The following is a 23,963-nucleotide window of genomic DNA, read 5'->3' as shown; positions in this document are numbered from 1 at the left end:
TATATATATATATATATATATATATATATATATATATATATATATATATATATATATATATAATAGATTATTATATAAATTAAGTAATACATAATTAATAAAAGGTAACATTAATATATTAAATCTTATTACAAGTAAACATATAGTTATTATAGTAATATTATTATTACCTTCATTAATAGCAGTATTAATTATATTATTATAGATAATATATAGACGTGAAATTTAATGCATCTAAGTTGTTATCTTTACTAATAATATTATTACTCTCATTACTATTATTAGAATAGATATTTATTATAAATATCAGTGTTATTATTATTAAGTAAAATACATAAATATCAAATTTGATACAATTGTTTTGTTATCTTGTTATTATTATTGTTAATATTATTGTTATCATTATTCATATCATAATTAGTAGTAAGATTACAATTTTTAGTTATTATTAATGATTATTCATCAATATTATTATTATTAATATCATTATCATTATTATAATTATTATTATTATTATTAAAAATTAATACAATCTATTATTATCAGTAATAATAAAAATTATTATAATTTTTAATGATTATTGTATCATTATTATTTATTATTATTAATATAATTATTATTAATTAATATTTATATTATTATTATTTATATTTATTTAATATATGAATTAAATAGACAGGTAACTGATTTTGTTTCCTTCCTATCTACTTTAATTTTTTCTTCTGCGTTCTATTCAACTTGTGAACTATGGCCGACACCTGCATATTATAATTGATTTCCTTATTGTTAAAAAAAAACCATAAATTTTCCATCTTCACATTCAAGTGTCGCTACTTTTACCAGATGATGAAACATTTTTTTTTATTTTTGTTTTAGTTTTATTTTTGATATCTATGTACGTATAAACCATTTTTACTCATAAATCAAAATCGAAACCATTTCAAAATCTAAAAGTGTAGTTAAGTTAGAATTCAATTAGTTAATCTTTCTGTAAAATATCATCTTTCAATTCTTTAAATCAAGAACGAATTTGAGAGTCAAAGTTCTAAATTGAAAAAGTCAACCTTGTTGTTCATCCTAAAATTCAAAAATTTCTTGATCTTTCAGATTCAATTGACGTTTCTAATAGTTTCTATATATGATTAGCAAACTATTTCATGTTATACTCATCATCTATTTCATGCTCAAAATCGAAAATCAAATATTTTTTTATGTTAAAGTGGCATAATGAAGAAAACATTGGACAAAATAAAATTTGTTAGAAACAAACAAATTAATCATGAGAAAATTTTGTTAAGAATCCACGCTAACAAAATCCTAGCTAACTGTTCCTAGCTAACTGATTATATTTTATTTATCGCAATTTATTTATCACAATTTATATTCTCGCAATTTTATTTATCGTCATTAAATTTCTGTTATTTATTTTACGCACTTTAAATATAAGGACACGTATGCAAGGTTTTGACATATCATATCGACGCATCTATATATATTATTTAAAATAACCATAGACACTCTATATGCAGTAATGATAGAGTTAGCTATACAGGGTTGAGGTTGATTCTACAATAATATATATATACTTGAGTTGTGATCGAGTCTGAGACATATACACGGGTCATGATATGTATTAATTAATTCGAATATTATATATTAAACTATATATGAATTATTGGACTGTTAACTGTGGACTATCGACTGTGGAATAATAACATTGGACAATTAAAATAAATTAAAATACTGATTATAACATATGAAACTAAACAATTCTTCAAGTTTGCCACTTGATTTCATCTCAAACCTCATTTGTATCTTGACGATTACAATATGCGTTCAAACCTTTCATGATTCTTGAAAACACCTCAATCGAGAGGATGAACCAACTGCACTTCATCTACGGAAGAAAAGATTTATGCATATAGTTATGCACCTGAAAACAACTGGAACTTAAGTAAATATTTAACACATATCTGTGCTAGCTCCTTTGGCATTGTTATTACCAAAATAACACTATAATTCCTTTTTAAAATAGCCAGTTTTGTCACAGCTTCAGCAAGTCAACTTCGACTTTTCATCTGGATTGGTCTTATTATAGCCTTGATATATAAGTTTGCCTTTTGTCATCATTACCGGGGAACCGTTCATATTCCACCACATTAGCAGTAAACTTACCAGCAACTTCATTGATCTTTGACTTTTTAAAAAATTATTATATTTATTGAAACTCTATCATATACTCATCCGCATCTTGTAACGAGAACTGCCATACCAAGAACCAGGAAAATCAGCAATCAGTATTTTGAATCTCGCAGCGTTTCTACATCAAAATTTATATATACATATAATATTTATCCCTTAGAATTATGATCTCTCATCCCGAAACTCTGAACAAATTACAAGGACTAAACTTGTAAATATAGAATCCTGATGATTCTGTTCTGATGGAATCTTTAGCGAGTACCTTGTTCCGTAATTGTTCTAAATCATTATGGATGAATTTCTTCATCACATTTTGATTGTAGAATTATAAGATATTATCATATCTTTCATTATAAATATCCTCAATATTTCTAAAGATATCTTCATAAATATTCTCGTCCGATATTAATTATCTCTCCACACTATCTGTGTTATATCATAAAAGGAAACTGTTTTAGTTTCTATATTCTGTAAACCTTCGAGTTTAAAATAAGAATGTTTTTAAAGTAGTGTTGGGAACTGAAGCATGAGTTAATATAATATAATGACACTTGATCAACGTGATTATATTACAGTAAGTTATGCTGAGTTTCTAAAGGAACGTGATGATTCACAGACCATAACATCATCATGTGCCATGTTACTCAACTCTTACATTCTATCTAATCTATAAACATATCAAGAACATATTTTCTTGATAGTTCTATATTTTCCTTTGAATTCTGGTAATCTGATAAGTCAAATTGTGCTATTACCGTTTCTTTCTTAGAACATTAGTCCTGTTCATTTGAAACTTCATACCTACGAATTCTGGACAATTATTCGCTTGATTTAAAGTCGGGAAGAGAAAATAAAAGGATGGAACTCCATAATATAAAGGAAATGAAGAGCTTAGATTTATAGTGAAATATCTGACAGAACAATCAAAACAGATTATCGCATTTAACCAAAGATGATCCTAATTTCCTTAATTATCGAAGAACCAAATCTTATTACGAAGATTTCCTTTAAATTCCTTGATTTCCTGAAATCAACCGAGACTACGTCACCAGACAAGACGAATCTGCATTTATTCATTTAACTCTTTTGTGATAGCTTCATTCGTACTCTTCGAATAATCGAATCGTTTTATCCGTATTACTCAATGATGATAAAACTCTATTTATCAACTCATATTCGTCATGAAAACATTTTTATTGTTAGCCATGACTACCTCACTCAAATTTTGGGACGAAATTTCTTTAACGGGTAGGTACTGTGACGACCCGGAAATTTCCGATCAAATTTAAATTTAATCTTATTATGGTTTTGACAGGATAAGCAAAGTCTGTAAAGTTGAGTCTCAAAATTTTTTGAACTGTTTACATGAAATCATTTATCCTTCGACTGTTCCGGAAGATTCACGAACCATTGTAAATAAATATGTATATGTATATGTATATGTATATATATATATATATATATATACATATATATACATATATATATATATATATATATATATATATATATATATATATATATATATATATATATAAATGTAAGTATATAAATATTAATTTGAATTAATAAAATACAAAATAATCATTTGAATGGAAATATAAAGTAATATACAAAATAATTAAACTAATATTAAAATGAATCTATATATAGATGACTTCTATAAATAATTAATATTATATGTAAATTGTAATATATATATATATATATATATATATATATATATATATATATATATATTCAAATAGATTATTATATAAATTAAGTAATACATAATTAATAAAAGGTAACGTTAATATATTAAATCTTATTACAAGTAAACATATAGTTATTATAATAATATTATTATTACTTTCATTAATAGCAGTATTAATTATATTATTATAGATAATATATAGACGTGAAATTTAATGCATCTAAGTTGTTATCTTTACTAATAATATTATTACTCTCATTACTACTATTAGAATAGATATTTAATATAAATATCAGTGTTATTATTATTATTATGTAAAATACATAAATATCAAATTTGATACAATTGTTTTGTTATCTTGTTATTATTATTGTTAATATTATTGTTATCATTATTCATATCATAATTAGTAGTAAGATTACAATTTTTAGTTATTATTAATGATTATTCATCAATATTATTATTATTAATATCATTATCATTATTATAATAATTATTATTATTATTAAAAATTAATACAATCTATTATTATCAGTAATAATAAAAATTATTATAATTTTTAATGATTATTGTATCATTATTATTTATTATTATTAATATAATTATTATTAATTAATATTATTATTATTATTTATATTTATTTAATATATGAATTAAAGAGACAGGTAACTGATTTTGTTTCCTTCCTATCTACTTTAATTTTTTCTCCTGCGTTCTATTCAACTTGTGAACTATGGCCGACACCTGCATATTATAATTGTGAAATTAGTCAATAAGAAATATATCATCTAAGTTGTTAAGTGCAGTTAAGTTAGAATTCAATTAGTCAATCTTTCTGTAAAATATCATCTTTTTAATTCTTTAAATCAAGAACGAATTTGAGAGTCAAAGTTCTAAATTGAAAAAGTCAACATTGTTGTTCATCCTAAAATTCGAAAATTTCTTGATCTTTCAGATTCAATTGATATTTCCAATAGTTTCTATATATGATTAGCAAACTATTTCATGTTATACTCATCATCTATTTCATGCTTAAAATCGAAAATCAAATATTTTTTATGTTAAAGTCGCGATAGCAGAACCTATATATATATATATTTTTTTGCTTCAATTAAATCACTCACAAGTAAGTATTTATATATTGCATATTAAGTTCTAATTTAATTACAAACTCATCATTTGGTTTCATTAGTCATCTGGTCGATTCAGTTAGTACAAAGAAGAGAAGAAGAAGATAGACACACGTATACTGGGTTAAGAAAAATTAAATCGGGGTATAGATTAGAAAAGCAGGAGCAGAGTGGTAGTTAAGTGTGTTTGTGTGTAAGCAGGAGGTTACGGGTTAGAGCCCGGGCGTGGGCAACTATTTTTTTTAAAGCTTTGGAGAGGTAGCCTTCTTATCAAATTTTGTTTTCATTTTTATTACGGTTATTGTGATTATTATTATTATTATTATTATTATTATTATTATTATTATTATTATTATTATTATTATTATTATTATTATTATTATTATTATTATTATTATTATTATTGTTGTTGTTGTTGTTGTTGTTATTGTTATTATTAATTGATTTTATTATTATGTAAAAATTTATGATAAGATTATTATTAATATTAGTACTTGGTATCAATTAATAGTATTAGTATTATTATTATTATTATCATAGTTCTAAGTCTATTGTTATTATTATTAGTATTATTATTATTAACATTAGTAATATTATTAAAATCAAGAATATTAAGAATAGTATCATTTTATAAAAACTAACACTGGTATTGAAACTATCACTTTATATAAAAATTATCACATCTAGTAATATTATTATTATTAGTAAAAGTATTATTATAGATACTATAGTTATTATTATTATTACAATTATCATTATAATTATCATTAGTAGAAAAGTTAAGATGTCATTTTTGTTATAAGTATTATCATTACTAATATCATTACTATAATTATTATTATTATTAGTATGGTTATCATCATAATTAAATACAATTTTTATTACTATTAAAAACGTTATTTTACCACATAAATATTATTTATATAACACTATACTTAAAAGTAATATTACATATAAATATGTATTAATCATATTAATAATCTATATATAAATATTTATATATAACAAATTAGGTTTTTTTAAAATAATAAGTTATATATATTAATAAAATCATACAAATATTAATCTTTTTAAATATATACACAAATTATATATATATATATATATATATATATATATATATATATATATATATATATATATATATATATATATATATATATATATATATATATATATATATATATATATATATATATATATAATATATGAAATTGTTCGATTACAAGTATATGTATTAATATACATATGAATAATATAGGTTCGTGAATCTGAGGCCAATCCTGCATTGTTCAATTGTTCAATATCATCATATGTATTTTTACTACAAAATACAGTATGGTGAGTTCATTTGCTCCCTTTTACTCTTTACATTTTTGGGACTGAGAATATATGCGCTATTTTTACAACTGCTTTATTAAATACTTTTGAAATATATTTTTGAACTGCGAATACATGAAATACTTTTATAAATATTTGACGAGATAAACACAAGCAAAACATTCCTCGAATGAATTATTATGCAGACAGAAGTTCTGTGGATTATTATTGAATTATGTGGACGTGATAATTGTCACAATTGATATGAATATTTTTCCCCTGATTATTATTGCTTGGTAACCTAAGAATTAGAATCGGGTATGGCCCAAATTCACTCGAATCCTAAAGGTAGCTACCGGGTTTAACACCCCCACCTAGAATTTTCACTAGACGGAAGAGCTAGTGGGCGTGGTGTTTAGTACTTCGAGGTTTATATATTATACAGATGAGATGTTCTGTTTTTGGGGATATTATTTATGCACATTATATGTTAAGGTCAGTTACCAAGCCAAGCTATGAAAGCAAAGTGAATGTTATGTATTGAGAGAATGATTTTTATACACAGGTTATGTGTATGATATTTTGCACACGGGATATGTGTACGGTTACTAAGATTTATGAAAGATGATTTTGTACACGAGAAAGGTGTACTGTATTTAAAAGATATCGCATGTACATTACAGGTGGGTATAGAATTCGGGCCCATTTATATCATGCAGCATTTAAATCTTGTGGTCTATCAAAATGATGAATTTTATTGTTTACGATAAACTTATGAACTCATCAATCTTTTAGTTGACACTTGAAAGCATGTTTATTCTCAGGTATGAAAGAAATCTTCCGCTGTGCATTTGTTCATCTTAGAGATACTACTTCGAGTCATTCATGACATATTTGAAAAGACGTTGCATTCGAGTCGTTGAATTCATCAAGATTATTATTAAGTCAATTATAAGTGGATATATTATGAAATGGTATGCATGCTGTCAACTTTCGATGTAATGAAAGTTTGTCTTTCAAAAACGAATGTAATGTTTGTAAAATGTATCATATAGAGGTCAAGTACCTCGCGATGTAACCAAATGTAATGTATTCGTCCAGATGGATTAGGACGGGTCACTACAGGTGGCATCAGAGCTGGTATAACGCCATCCATATGTGGCGGGTTAATCGTAAAGGAGGTTCTCACAGTGTTACCTGTGACGAAGCATTGGCTCTTAATCCTTACGATCCCTTACGAGGGTTGGCAGTAGCCGAGAGGCAGGACCTAAAATCAGTATCTGAGGTACACTCAGTGAAACGACCAGACCCAAAATATAGGGACGAATACAATAACATATGATTACATCGCGAGGCATTTGACCTCTATATGTTACGTTTTATAAACATTGCATTCTTTTGAAAAGATATACCATAAATGAGTATTTAAAATTCAATGTTTTCGACATCTGATGATTTCTACATATAGACAATCACTGTAAATAACAGTTTACAAGAATACTTCCGTTGACAATGCAGTCAAAATAAATACACGATGATGATTTTGTGAATGCAATGCTTCCTCGAATAAAACATGTATGACTCCATGCACATGGTTTCTCTAACATATATTCAAACATCGGAAGACTTCTAGGAACCTGAGAATAAACATGCTTTAAACGTCAACATAAAGTTGGTGAGATATAGGTTTAATGCTAGCATCATTATAAATATAGACCACAAGATTTCATGTACATAAACGTTTTAATAAAAATATTCTAAGTGGTTGAGCACTTGATAACCATACTTAACATTTAATCAACGTCACATATTCCCTTTATTATGAAATCTCACTACACTGTACCAAGTGTAGTCACCGAAACAAAGTACTGTGCAACCGTTGAATACTGGTCATCCAGTCCGGTTGGGGTTGTCAGGCCCGATAGATCTATCAACAGGATTCGCGTTTACAATACCACATGTAAATAGTAGTTACCAAGCTACAGGGAAGTATGCCAGTGGTACAACTTAACGTAGAATATATATTTTTAATCACTTGTGTCCATAACGTAAATCATAAAATGCATGTATTCTCATCCCGAAATATTTAGAGTTTAAAAGTGGGACTATATACTCACTTTTGCCTTGAAGATATATAACATGACTTGGTCTCCGATTGATATCACGAACCTAACCATATATATAATATATCAACATATTTTCTTTTCAAGTAATCGTTACATATATATATACTTATAATACTTTTAATATTTTCTTAGTCCGTAGTTAGCAGTCTGTTGTTAATGGTCCACAATTAGTTGCTCAATAAAATAAATAAAGACCCCATCGTATTCGTATTGATCAGAATTAATCTCGACCCATGGTACCATGTTGTCAAATGACGTGTTGCGTACATAAAGTACCGTGTTGTCAAATGACGTGTTGCGTACAATCATGAGGTCTTATGATTAATCTTCTCCTGTTGTTTACGGGTGGTCCTGAAATATATAAAATCAAATCATAAGTAAATATATATAAAATATCATATTAATTAGCAAAGATATGATTAATTTACTTTATCTCCAAATATTTTCGTAGCTAAATTAGCTTCGGATACCCAATCTTGTTTTAGTCGTAGTTTCTTCATTGTAACTCTATTTTTGTTGGTTCAACTTGCCACTTCCTTGGATCGAGTCAAATTTTAAGAATATGAACTGAAAATACCTTAGTTTGTAATCAAAATCACAGGTTATAGGTCAAACTTTGGTGAAACTTATGAAAGTGATCATTTTCCATCATAAAAACAACATTTAATGATCATTTTTCTAAAAATACTTGCACTTTGAGTTAAACCATGAAATTTTTATGTGTTAACATATTCATAAGAAATATCATTTTTCCAGAACATAAACTTCTAATTCAAAGTTCAAGATGGTTTTTAATTATCCAACCCAAAACAGCCCCCGGTTGCACTCCGACGACGTAGATTCAGTTTTTAAGGTGTTCTTTGTAAAACCAAATTATATCTTGTTAAGTTAGCATATCATTATGATATATTACAGGTATTGAAGTGTTTTAAAAGTTAAGTTAGAAGGATCTATTTAGTTTGCAAACAAGTTTGAAATCATTCAAACTATGTTCTTGTTGTTAAAATTTTACAACATAAAATAAGATAGCTATATAATTATGAATTGAACAAGATTATGAACAAGGTTACTACCTCAAGTTACTTGGACAAAGTTACTGTAAGAGATAAGAAAAAATCTTGGAATCAAAGAGTGGTGGAGTTAGATCAAAAGGTTGGAAGTATACTTCTTCAAATGGGTGGTTATTTTAATATGTTCTTGAAAGAGTTTTCTTATGGTGTTTAAGGCTTGTAATTGAAGCTGAATGATGGGGAAAATGCTTGGAGATGATCAAGTATGAAGTTAGGAGTATTTTGAGAGAGAAATGAGGGTGTAGGTATAAGAAAATGGAGTGAAGAAATGGTGTTCATTCATAAAAACGTTTTTAGTTTATAAAGAAAGAAAAGGATTCCTAATTTTTGTTTTCTTACTAATAATTCATGCTACTTGACAAATCCTAGTTACCTCATATCTAGGGAAGTAATAATGTTGATTAGGATGTTGATTTGATGTGTATATACCAATCATAAATATGTATAGATGCTGGGTATGATACGGGTACATATACCCTAGATATACGTATAGAAATCTTGAGGAAACGGAATGAGAATTCAAATATAGCTATCTTTTGTGAATATACTTATATTGTTTTATGTATTTAAATCCTTAAAAAGTGATTAAATACATTATATATACGATACATGTATAAGCATTATAGGTTATAAGTATATATATCAAAGAATGTTACGTATAGTTATCGTTTTGAAAACTTAAGTTAGTAGTTTCAAAATATACTTATAACTCATTGTCATTAGTACACAATGAGATGTTAAACCATCCTTAGATCATGTTAAATATATATATATATATACATATATATATATAAAAATGTATAATTATCGTATGTTATATAGTTCGTGATATCATCGGTCAAATTGGACGGTCAAACATTGTGTAAAACTCTTTTCAAAAACACAAGTCTCAACAATTTGGATTGCTTATCTTGTTGGTAAGGTTTAATTTATGTAAATATTAATCTCATAAGTATAAAACGATTGGAAAAATTCGGGTCGTTACAGTACCTACCCGTTAAAGAAATTTCGTCCCGAAATTTGAATGTGATGGTCATGGCTGACAATAAGTATGTTTTCATGACGTATACGAGTTGGAAATTAGAGTTTTATTATCATCAAGTAATATTGATAAAGCAATTTGATTTTTGTGAAGAGTACGAGTGAGGCTATCACCAAAGGGTGAAATGAGTAGGTATAGATTCGTCATATCTTTTGACGTAAATAGGATTGATTTCCAAGTTCAAGAGATTTGGAGTAAAATCTTCATAATGAGATTTGATTCTTCGATAATCAAGGAAATTAGAATCCGCTTTAAATGCGATCATCTATTTTGATTGCACTGTCGGATCTTTTACTATAAATCCACCTCCCTTCATTTCCTTACAACTCATACCTTCTATTCTTCCTCCCTCAATTCATACTTTAAAACATTTATCAGTATGCTTCATCCAGTATTGATCCTGGATATACTCTTAACTTTCATCTCTGTCATTCTTCTTTTTCATATACCACCGGAGGATTTTATTTATTTCTACTATTACCTTGGGGTTATCGTATTGTTAATTCTCCCGTGCCTTTACGTTGCAATACATATTGATATACACGGTTTGTAATTTATTTGTTGTTGTCGAGCTTTATATTTTCTTTTATATTCAACAGTTCCATACTTCTGTTTCCTTTTCCCGACTTCGAGTCAAGCGAATAATGGTCCGGAATTCGTAGGTATGGATTTTGAACTAAACATAGTTAATGTTCTAAGAAGGAAATAGTAATTTCACGATCTTGATTTAGTAAGTTACCAGAATGTCCGAAAAGATAGAATTATCAAAGAGATATGTTCTTAATATGTTTAGAGATTGGGTAGAATGTAAGAGTTGTGTAACATGGCACATGACGACGTTATGATCTGTGAATCATTATGTTCCATTTAGAAACTCAGCATGAATTACTGTAATATAATTACGTTGATCAAGTGTCATTATATTATACTAATTCATGCTTCAGTTTCCAACACTACTTCAAAACATTCATATTTTAAACTCGAATTTTCCAGAATTTAGAAAATAACACAGTTTCTTTTATGTTGTAACGCAGATATTGTGAAGAGATAAATGATTTTTGATGAGGATAGTTGTTAATATATCTTCAGGAATATCGGAGATATTTATAATGAAAGATACGATGATATCTTAGAATATCTAAGATCAGGGAATGACGCAGAAAATCTGTCTGTGAAGGTTTAGAATAAGGAGTAAGGTTCTTACTAACGGTTTCAGTAGACACTGAATCATTTGAATCCTTTGAAGGTAGATTTCGTCATTGTGATTTGTCCACGACCTCCTTTATACTTTGCTCAATCTGTTTTCCAGTACCAAATTTTTCGTTCGAGCTTTTCCAATCTATTATTCTTTATTGTCAAACTTCTGACCGTAATTGTTGTCTACTGTCTTTACCACTTTATCAGTCTTTTCCAAAACTTCATAGCACTCATTTGTAGACTGGAGCATTTTTCAGAAACTTCACATTTGAAATATGTAATTCTTGGGGATAGACGTTGTGTATATATATAACTGCTGAAATAGAAACGCTGCGAGATTTCAAAATACCAATTGTTGATTCCGCCAAAGGGGTAACGAGTTGCTGGTACATCTGCTGATAATGTCGTGGAATATAAAAGGTTCCCTGGTAACAAAAGGGTAATCGTATGTATTACAGGTTATATTAAGGCTACTTCGAATGGAAAGTCGAGGTTGACTTGCTGAAACTGTGACAAAATTTGCTATTTTGAAAAGGATTCGCAAAGTTATTTTTGCTAATAAATGCTAAAAGATTTAACACGGATACGTGTTAAATTATGTCCTTGGTTTCGAGAGCTTTTCAGGTGCAAGACTGCGGGTAATGTGTGGTTAGATCATCATCTCGATTGTCCATTATTTGAAGTGTCTTCAGGAATTTCGAAGGGTTTGATCATAGATTGTAATTGTTAATATACATATGATGTTTTAGGACTTTGAATGATACAAATATTTTTCTGGGTTCCAAGAATCAAATGATGTTCTAGCATAGTTTTGAAGTCAAAGTATAGTTTTGAAAGATGTTAGAGTCCTAAGAGTGATGTCTTTTGTTAAGTCTTGACTTGGATTTCGTTTTGTCATAATCTAATTTGGATGAGAATGGTTGTTTTGATTTCTATGAAAGAATGTATATTATTGTGAGTATAGTTGATGATTGTTGAATCAGAGTCGAAGAATATATTCATATTAATTGTGAATTTATATATCTCTCGGGTATTACCTACCCGTTAAAAAAAATTTCACAAGTAATGTTTTGTACCAGAGAATTTTATTACAATCTTTATAAAAAAATATATGTACATATATATCTTCTTCAGATATAATCATGAATTTAATAAGTCAATATAATATTAGACTCATTTGATTTTCAGTTTGAGCTAGAATAAGTAATCTCTAAAACGATTAGGAACCACATATTCTTCACAGAATATTAATGAAGTTATGGATCAATACTTCATTATTTATTCTTATATATATTTCCTTAGTGAATCATGCTGATACTCACTGAACTCTTGCTAACTTCGCAAGATATGAATGTTGTTTCCCAGTAAGCTTCGAGTACATTGAAGATGAAAGTGTAAAATCAAACATATTATTGAATAATACACTTGGTTTATTATAAAACGGAATTCATTGAATTGAAACAGGGATTGTAGTTAACGATGATTAAGTTGCTGACGAAGGACGTACATCATTGCATATTTGTAGTATGAATTTAAACGAGTAGTATCTACCCTTTTTCAATTCATACTTAATAGCTTAGTACGAAAAGATTTATTTTGGTTTCTGAATTCATATATATAAAATATTTATATAAATTTTTCAGAAGAATGAGTTAATACTTCATAACTCGTTGATGTAATATACGCGTTATTGATGATGTCCACGGTGATTCTTGAACTGGTGGAGCTTGTGATGTTAAAGTTGCTGACGATTCTAACGATGTTGACAGCACTGACTGTGTTGGTGAGGCTAAGGGTAGTGATGATGCTGTTGGTAAAACAAGTCTAGCTTGTACCTTACGCATCATTCTTGTCGGGGTTTCTACTCTTCCTTTTATCATTTCTGTCCACTCATCTGATTTATGGTTAAGGCAGAAATAGGTAATCTCTATGTCTTTAGAGATTACATAATCACCATAGAATGTTTCTCCGATGAAGTTATGAATCAATACTTCATCGTTTGTTGTTATTGGTACTTCTTGGTATCTATGGTGCGTGTGACATTGATATCCCAGGTACGGATGGTGATATTGAGGCGTGTGATGCGGATGTGATTGTTGGTGGTGGTAATGATCCTGTTGATGTTGATGATGGTGATAACGTTGATGTTGGTGATGCTTCTGGTGCTTAGGGTATTGAGGCTTGTGATGTTGATGTTATTGACGGTACTGGTTATGCTGCTGATGCTGCTGATGGTGTTTGTAACCTTCGTACCGTATTCTCCAAAGCCACTACCCGAGCGCGAAGCTCGTTGACTTCTTCTATTACACCGGGGTGATTGTCGGTTCGGACGAGCGGATAAATAAAATCTAGAATTTGATGTAGTATATAATCGTGACGAGATACTCTGGAAATGAGAGAGAAAATGGTTTCTCGAACAGGTTCGCCGGTAAGTGCTTCAGGTTCATCGTCAAGAGGGCAATTTGGTGGATGGAAGGGATCACCTTCTTCTTGTCTCCAATGATTGAGGAGGCTACGAACCCATCCCCAATCCATCCAAAATAGATGATGACTGATTGGTTGATCTATTCCGGTCACACTGCTTTCGGAGCTTGAGTGGTATTCCATATCGGAATCCGAGGGACTTGAACTAGTGACGAGTTCCATTTCGTATGATTGAATAAAGGATTTTTCGATATGAAATGATTTTCCAGCTATCGGGTGGTATTCTAATTATATAGAATATCCATATATATAGCACAAAAGATCTCGTAGATTACGGAGGGATTTACGGAATATGTCAGACAAAGTTTACAGTAACAGATACACATAGATATGAATTAGCAAATACGCTAAGATATGAATTTTGTCTATACACCATTCATGCAATGAATGTAGTAAGACGTGTTTAGACTTAAGATGATAAGCAGGTAATTTCCTACGGATGATAAGTAGATGATTTTCGACACAAAATGATAAGCAAAATTTTGACATGCAGACACGGTCGAATTCCAGACTCACTAATGCAACCTAACGACTTATCAGTTAGACACATTAATGCAGACCTGGTTCGCTAAGACCACCACTCTGATACCACATGAAACGACCCGACCCAATCTATATGGACGAATACAATAACATATGATTACATCACGAGGCATTTGACCTCTATATGATACGTTTTATAAACATTACATTCTTTTGAAAAAGATATACCATAAATGAGTATTTAAAATTCAATGTTTTCGACATCTGATGATTTCTACATATAGACAATCACTGTAAATTACAGTTTACAAGAATACTTCCGTTGACAATGCAGTCAAAATAAATACACAATGATGATTTTGTGAATGCAATGCTTCCTCGAATAAAACATGTATGACTCCATGCACATGGTTTCTCTAACATATATTCAAATAGCGGAAGACTTCTAGGAACCTGAGAATAAACATGGTTTAAAAGTCAACATAAAGTTGGTGAGATATAGGTTTAATGCTAGCAGCATTATAAATATAGACCACAAGATTTCATATACATAAACGTTTTAATAAAAATATTCTAAGTGGTTGAGCACTTGATAGCCATACTTAACATTTAATCAACGTCGCATATTCCCTTTATTATGAAATCTCACTACACTGTACCAAGTGTAGTCACCGAAACGAAGTACTGTGCAACCGTTGAAAACTGGTCGTCCAGTCCGGTTGGGGTTGTCAGGCCCGATAGATCTATCAACAGGATTCGCGTTTACAATACCACATGTAAATAGTAGTTACTAAGCTACAGGGAAGTATGCCAGTGGTACAACTCAACGTAGAATATATATTTTTAATCACTTGTGTCCATAACGTAAATCATAAAATGCATGTATTCTCATCCCGAAATATTTAGAGTTTAAAAGCGGGACTATATACTCACTTTTGCCTTGAAGATATATAACACGACTTGGTCTCCGATTGATATCACGAACCTAACCATATATATAATATATCAATATATTTTCTTTTCAAGTAATCGTTACATATATATATATACTTATAATACTTTTAATATTTTCTTAGTCCGTAGTTAGCAGTCTGTTGTTAATGGTCCACAATTAGTTGCTCAATAAAATAAATAAAGACCCCATCGTATTCGTATTGATCAGAATTAATCTCGACCCATGGTACCATGTTGTCAAATGACGTGTTGCGTACATAAAGTACCGTGTTGTCAAATGACGTGTTGCGTACAATCATGAGGTCTTATGATTAATCTTCTCGTGTTATTTACGGGTGGTCCTGAAATATATAAAATTAAATCATAACTAAATATATATAAAATATCATATTAATTAGCAAAGATATGATTAATTTACTTTATCTCCAAATATTTTCGTAGCTAAACTAGCTTCGGATACCCAATCTTGTTTTAGTCGTTGTTTCTTCATTACAACTCTGTTTTTGTTGGTTCAACTTGCCACTTCCTTGGATCGAGTCAAATTTTAAGAATATGAACTGAAAATACCTTAGTTTGTATTCAAAATCACAGGTTACAGGTCAAACTTTGGTGAAACTTATGAAAGTGATCATTTTCCATCATAAAAACAACATTTAATGATCATTTTTCTAAAAATACTTGCACTTTGAGTTAAACCATGAAATTTTTATGTGTTAACATATTCATAAGAAATATCATTTTTCTAGAACATGAACTTCCAATTCAAAGTTCAAGATGGTTTTTAATTATCCAACCCAAAACAGCCCCCGGTTGCACTCCGACGATGTAGATTCAGTTTTTAAGGTGTTCTTTGTAAAACCAAATTATATCTTGTTAAGTTAGCATATCATTATGATATATTACAGGTCTTGAAGTGTTTTAAAAGTTAAGTTAGAAGGATCTATTTAGTTTGCAAACAAGTTTGAAATCATTCAAACTATGTTCTTGTTGTTAAAATTTTACAACATAAAATAAGATAGCTATATAATTATGAATCGAACAAGATTATGAACAAGGTTACTACCTCAAGTTACTTGGACAAAGTTACTGTAAGAGATAAGAAAAAATCTTGGAATCAAAGAGTGGTGTAGTTAGATCAAAAGGTTGGAAGTATACTTCTTCAAATGGGTGGTTATTTTGATATGTTCTTGAAAGAGTTTTCTTATGGTGTTTAAGGCTTGTAATTGAAGCTGAATGATGGGGAAAATGCTTGGAAATGATCAAGTACGAAGTTAGGAGTATTTTGAGAGAGAAATGAGGGTGTAGGTATGAGAAAATGGAGTGAAGAAATGGTGTTCATTCATAAAAACATTTTTAGTTTATAAAGAAAGAAAAGGATTCCTAATTTTTGTTTTCTTACTAATAATTCATGCTACATGATAAATCCTAGTTACCTCATATCTAGGGCAGTAATAATATTGATTAGGATGTTGATTTGATGTGTATATACTAATAGTAAATACGTATAGAAGCTGGGTATGATACGGGTACATATACCCTAGATATACGTATAGAAATCTTGAGGAAACGGAATGAGAATTCAAATATAGCTATCTTTTGTGAATATACTTATATTTTTTTATGTATTTAAGTCCTTAAAAAGTGATTAAATACATTATATATACGATACATGTATAAGCATTATAGGTTATAAGTATATATATCAAAGAATGTTACGTATAGTTATCGTTTTGAAAACTTAAGTTAGTAGTTTCAAAATATACTTGTAACTCATTGTCATTAGTACACAATGAGATGTTAAACCATCCTTAGATCATGTTAAATATATATAAATACATATATATACACAAATGTATAATTATCGTATGTTATATAGTTAGTGTTATCATCGTTCAAATTGGACGGTCAAACGTTGTGTAAAACTCTTTTCAAAAACACAAGTCTCAACAATTTGGATTGCTTATCATGTTGGTAAGGTTTAATTTATGTAAATATTAATCTCGTAAGTATAAAACGATTGGAAAAATCTGGGTCGTTACACTCAGTGGTCACCAGGCGGTTTTCTAGGAAGGCACTAGGTGGGACGGTGGTTGTCCCCACTGTATCTACAGGTGGTATCAGAGCGGTGGTCTTAGCGAATCAGGTCTTTCATTAGTGTGTCTAACTGATAGTTACTTAGATGCATTAATGAGTCTGGACTTCGACCGTGTCTGCATGTAAAAAGTTTTGCTTATCATTTTTTGTCGAAAAGTACCTGCTTATCATTCTTAGGAAATTACTTGCTTATCATCCTTAAAATTATAGACACATCTTACTGCATCTATTGCATAGATAGTGTATAGATAAATTCATATCTTAGTGTATCTGTTATTGTTCCCTTTCCATGACAGTTTCCGTTGATTCCTCCGTAACTTATGGGATTTTAGTATTATATATGCATATGTCAATTATGTATTACAGGCTACTAATCTACATCCTATAATATATTTCTTATCGAAAATTTTTCATCTGATCGTACGAGATGAATCCCTCAACCATTTCGAATTCCTCGGATTCCGACAGCTATTTCGATATGGAGTTTCACCTAAGCTCCGAAAGCAGTGTCACCGGAATGAATCAACCAACCATCCATCCCCAATTCATCTGATTAGATCGTAGCCTACTTAATCAATGGAGACGTGAAATTAGTCAATTAGAAATATATCATCTAAGTTGTTAAGTGCAGTTAAGTTAGAATTCAATTAGTCAATCTTTCTATAAAATATCATCTTTCAATTCTTTAAATCAAGAACGAATTTGAGAGTCAAAGTTCTAAATTGAAAAAGTCAACCTTGTTGTTCATCCTAAAATTCGAAAATTTCTTGATGTTTCAGATTCAATTGACGTTTCCAATAGTTTCTATATATGATTAGTAAACTATTTCATGTTATACTCATCATCTATTACGTGCTCAAAATCGAAAATCAAATATTTTTTTATGTTAAAGTCGCGACAGCAGAACCTATATTTTTTTTTGCTTCAATTAAATCACTCACAGTGAGTGATTATATGTTGCATATTAAGTTCTAATTTAATTACAAACTCATCATTTGGTTTCATTAGTCATCTGGTCGATTCAGTTAGTATAAAGAAGAGAAGAAGAAGATAGACACAAGTATACTGGGTTAAGAAAAATTAAATCGGGGTATAGATTAGAAAAGCAGGAGCAGAGTGGCAGTTAAGTGTGTTTGTGTTTAAGCGGGAGGTCACGGGATCGAGCCCGGGCGTGGGCAACTATTTTTTTTAAAGCTTTGGAGAGGTAGTCTTCTTATCAAATTTTGTTTTCATTTTTATTGTGATTATTATTATTATTATTATTATTATTATTATTATTATTATTATTATTATTATTATTATTATTATTATTATTATTATTATTATTATTATTATTATTATTATTATTATTATTATTATTATCGTTATTGTTATTATTAATTGCTGTTATTATTATGTAAAAATTTATGATAAGATTATTATTAATATTAGTACTTGGTATCAATTTATAGTTATTAGTATTATTATTATTATTATCATAGTTTTAAGTCTATTATTATTATTAGTATTATTATTATTAACATTAGTAATATTATTAAAATCAAGAATATTAATAATAGTATCATTTTATAAAAACTAACACTGGTATTGAAACTATCACTTTATATAAAAATTATCACATCTAGTAATATTATTATTATTAGTAAAAGTATTATTATAGATACTATAGTTATTATTATTATTAATACAATTATCATTATAATTATCATTAGTAGAAAACTTAAAATGTCATTTTTGTTATAAGTATTATCATTACTAATATCATTACTATAATTATTATTATTATCAGTATGGTTATCATCATAATCAAATACGATTTTTATTACTATTAAAAACGTTATTTTACCACATGAATATTATTTATATAAAACTATACTTAAAAGTAATATTACATATAAATATGTATTAATCATATATTAACAATCTATATATATATATATATATATATATATATATATATATATATATATATATATATATATATATCTATATATATATATATATATATATATATATATATATATATATATATATATATATAACAAATTAGGTATTTTTAAAATAATAAGTTATATATATTAATAAAATCATACAAATATTAATCTTTTTGAATATATACACAAATGAAATATATATATATATATATATATATATATATATATATATATATATATATATAATACATGAAATTGTTCGATTACAAGTATATGTATTAATATACATATGAATAATATAGGTTCGTGAATCTGAGGCCAATCCTGCATTGTTCAATTGTTCAATATCGTCATATGTATATTTACTACAAAATACAGTATGGTGAGTTCATTTGCTCCCTTTTACTCTTTACATTTTTGGGACTGAGAATACATGCGCTGTTTTTACAACTGCTTTATTAAATATTTTTGAAATATATTTTTGAACTGCGAATACATGAAATGCTTTTATAAATGTTTGACAAGATAGACACAAGCAAAACATTTCTCGAATGAATTATTATGCAGACGAAAGTTCTGTGGATTATTATTGAATTATGTGGACGTGATAATTGCCACAATTGATATGAATATTTTTCCCCTGATTATTATTGCTTGGTAACCTAAGAATTAGAATCGGGTATGGCCCTAATTCACGCGAATCCTAAAGGTAGCTACCGGGTTTAACACCCCCACCCAGAATGTTCACTAGACGGAAGAGGTAGTGGGCATGGTGTTTAGTACTTCAAGGTTTATACATTATACAGATGAGATGTTCTATTTTTGGGGATATTATTTATGCGCATTATATGTTAAGGTCGGTTACCAAGCCAAGCTATGAAAGCAAAGTGAATGTTATGTATCGAGAGAATGATTTTTATACATAGGTTATGTGTATGATATTTTGTACACGGGATATGTGTACGGTTACCAAGATTTATGAAAGATGATTTTGTACACGAGAAAGGTGTACTGTATTTAAAAGATATCGCATGTACATTAGAGGTGGGTATAGGATTCGGGCCCATTTATACCATGCAGCATTTAAATCTTGTGGTCTATCAAAATGATGAATTTTATTGTTTACGATAAACTTATGAACTCACCAACCTTTTGGTTGACACTTGAAAGCATGTTTATTCTCAGGTATGAAAGAAATCTTCCGCTGTGCATTTGTTCATCTTAGAGATACTACTTGGAGTCATTCATGACATATTTCAAAAGACGTTATATTCGAGTCGTTGAATTCATCAAGATTATTATTAAGTCAATTATAAATGGATATATTATGAAATGGTATGTATGCTGTCAACTTTCGATGTAATGAAAGTTTGTCTTTCAAAAACGAATACAATGTTTGTAAAATGTATCATATAGAGGTCAAGTACCTCATGATGTAACCAAATGTAATGTATTCGTCCAGATGGATTAGGACGGGTCACTACAATTTTAACAGAAAAATTCATGAAAAGTCTATTTATTTCACACACTAAAATGAGAACTTTTACACGAGATTTAATATCTAGGAAACTAAAATTAAAACTGTAAAAAAAAAAAAATGTTGAAAGCAATGAATCAATTCGAAAAACTAATGAAATATTAGTATTGAGCCAATTTTACTCGTTCTTACTAGGTTTCATATACCATTTTATACAAAAACACATTCACAGTCAAACCGCTTTAATCAAACAATTTCATCTAGACCGGTTCATTGAGAAAATTTGGAAAAAAATAAGAGTATTTTAACAGAAAAATTCATGAAAAGTCTATTTATTTCACACACTAAAATGAGTACTTTTACGTGAGATTTAATATCTAGAAAAGTAAAATTAAAACTATAAAAAAATATTCTTGTTGAAAGCATTGATTCAATTTGAAAACCAATGAAATAATTATAGAAATAATACATGAAATAATCCGTGAAACCATTCTGACATCCATTTAAATAATAGTATTGAGCTAATTTTACTCGTTCTTGCTAGGTTTCACATACCATTTTATACAAAAACACATTCACAGTCAAACCGCTTCAACCAAACAAGTTCATCTAGACCGGAACATTGAGAAAATTTAGAAAAAAATAAGTGTATTTTAACAGAAAAATTCTTGAAAAGTCTATTTATTTCACACACTAAAATGAGTACTTTTACGTGAGATTTAATATCTAGGAAACTAAAATTAAAACTGTAAAAAAAAAATTTGTTGAAAGCATTGAATCAATTTGAAAAACCAATGAAATATTAGTATTGAGCCAATTTTACTCGTTCTTACTAGGATTCACATACCATTTTATACAAAAACACATTCACAGTCAAACCGCTTTAACCAAACAATTTCATCTAGACCGGTTCATTAAGAAAATTTAGAAAAAATAAGAGTATTTTAACAGAAACATTCACGAAAAGTCTATTTATTTAACACACTAAAATGAGTACTTTTAGGCAAGATTTAATATCTAGAAAAGTAAAATTAAAACTATAAAAAAAATCCTTATCGAAAGCATTGATTCAATTTGAAAACCAATGAAATAATTATAGAAATAATACATGAAATAATCCGTGAAACCATTCTGACATCCATTTAAATATTAGTATTGAGCCAATTTTACTCGTTCTTACTAGGTTTCATATACCATTTTATACAAAAACACATTCACAGTCAAACCGCTTTAACCAAACAAGTTCATCTGGACCGGTTTATTGAGAAAATTTAGAAAAAAATAAAGGTATTTTAACAGAAAAATTCATGAAAAGTCTATTTCTTTCACACACTAAAATGAGTACTTTTACGCGAGATTTAATATCTAAGGAAGTAAATTTAAAACTGTAAAAAAAAAAATTCTTGTTGAAAGCATTGAATCAATTCGAGAAACCAATGAAATAATTATAGAAATAATACATGAAATAATTCATGAAACCGTTCGAACATCCATTTAAATATTAGTATTAGGCCAACTTTGCTCGTTTTTACTAGGTTTCACATACCATTTTATACAAAAATACATTCACAGTCAAACCGCTTTAACCTAACAATTTCATCTAGACTGGTTCATTGAGAAAATTTAGAGAAAAATAAGAGTATTTTAATAGAAAAATTCATGAAAAGTTTATTTATTTGACACACTAAACTGAGTACTTTTACGCGAGATTTAATATCCAGGAAACTAAAATTAAAACTGTAAAAAAAATTCTTGTTGAAAGCATTGAATCAATTCGAAAAACCAATGAAATTATTATAGAAATAATACATAAAATAATTCGTGAAACCATTCTTACATCCATTTAAATATTAGTATTGAGCTAATTTTACCCGTTCTTACTAGATTTCACATACCATTTTATGCAAAAACACATTCACATTCGAACCGCTTCAACCAAACAATTTCATCTAGACCGGTTCATTGAGAAAATTTAGAAAAAATAAGAGTATTTTGACAGAATAATTCATGAAAAGTCTATTTATTTCAAACATTAAAATGAGTATTTTGACAGAAAAATTCATGAAAAGTCTATATATTTCACACACTAAAATGAGTACTTTTACGCGAGATTTAATATCTAGGATAGTAATATTAAAACTATAAAAAAATATTCTTGTTAAAAGCATTGAATCAATTTGAAAAATCAATGAAATAACTATAGAAATAATACATGAAATAATTTGGAAGACCATTCTGACATCCATTTAAATATTACTATTGAGCCAATTTTACTCGTGCTTACTAAGTTTCACATACCATTTTATATAAAAACACATTCACAGTCAAACCGCTTCAACGAAACAATTTTATCTAGACCGGTTCATTGAGAAAATTTAGAGAAAAATAAGAGTATTTTAACAGAAAAATTCATGAAAAGTTATTTACTTCACACACTAAAATGAGTACTTTTACGCGAGATTTAATATCTAGGAAACTAAAATTAAAACTGTAAAAAACATTCTTGTTGAAAGCATTTAATCAATTCGAATAACCAATGAAGTATTAGTATTGAGACAATTTTACTCGTTCTTGCTAGGTTTCACATACCAGTTTATACATAAACACATTCGCAGTCAAACCGCTTCAACCAAACAATTTCATCTAGACCGGTTCATTGAGAAAATTTAGAAAAAATAAGAGTATTTTAACAGAAAAATTAATGAAAAGTCTATTTATTTCACACACTATAATGAGTACTTTTACGAGAGATTT

The sequence above is a fragment of the Rutidosis leptorrhynchoides genome, chromosome 6 (genome assembly GCF_046630445.1).
Source record: "Rutidosis leptorrhynchoides isolate AG116_Rl617_1_P2 chromosome 6, CSIRO_AGI_Rlap_v1, whole genome shotgun sequence".
Lineage (NCBI taxonomy): Eukaryota > Viridiplantae > Streptophyta > Magnoliopsida > Asterales > Asteraceae > Rutidosis > Rutidosis leptorrhynchoides.
This window is presented reverse-complemented; position numbering follows the sequence as displayed.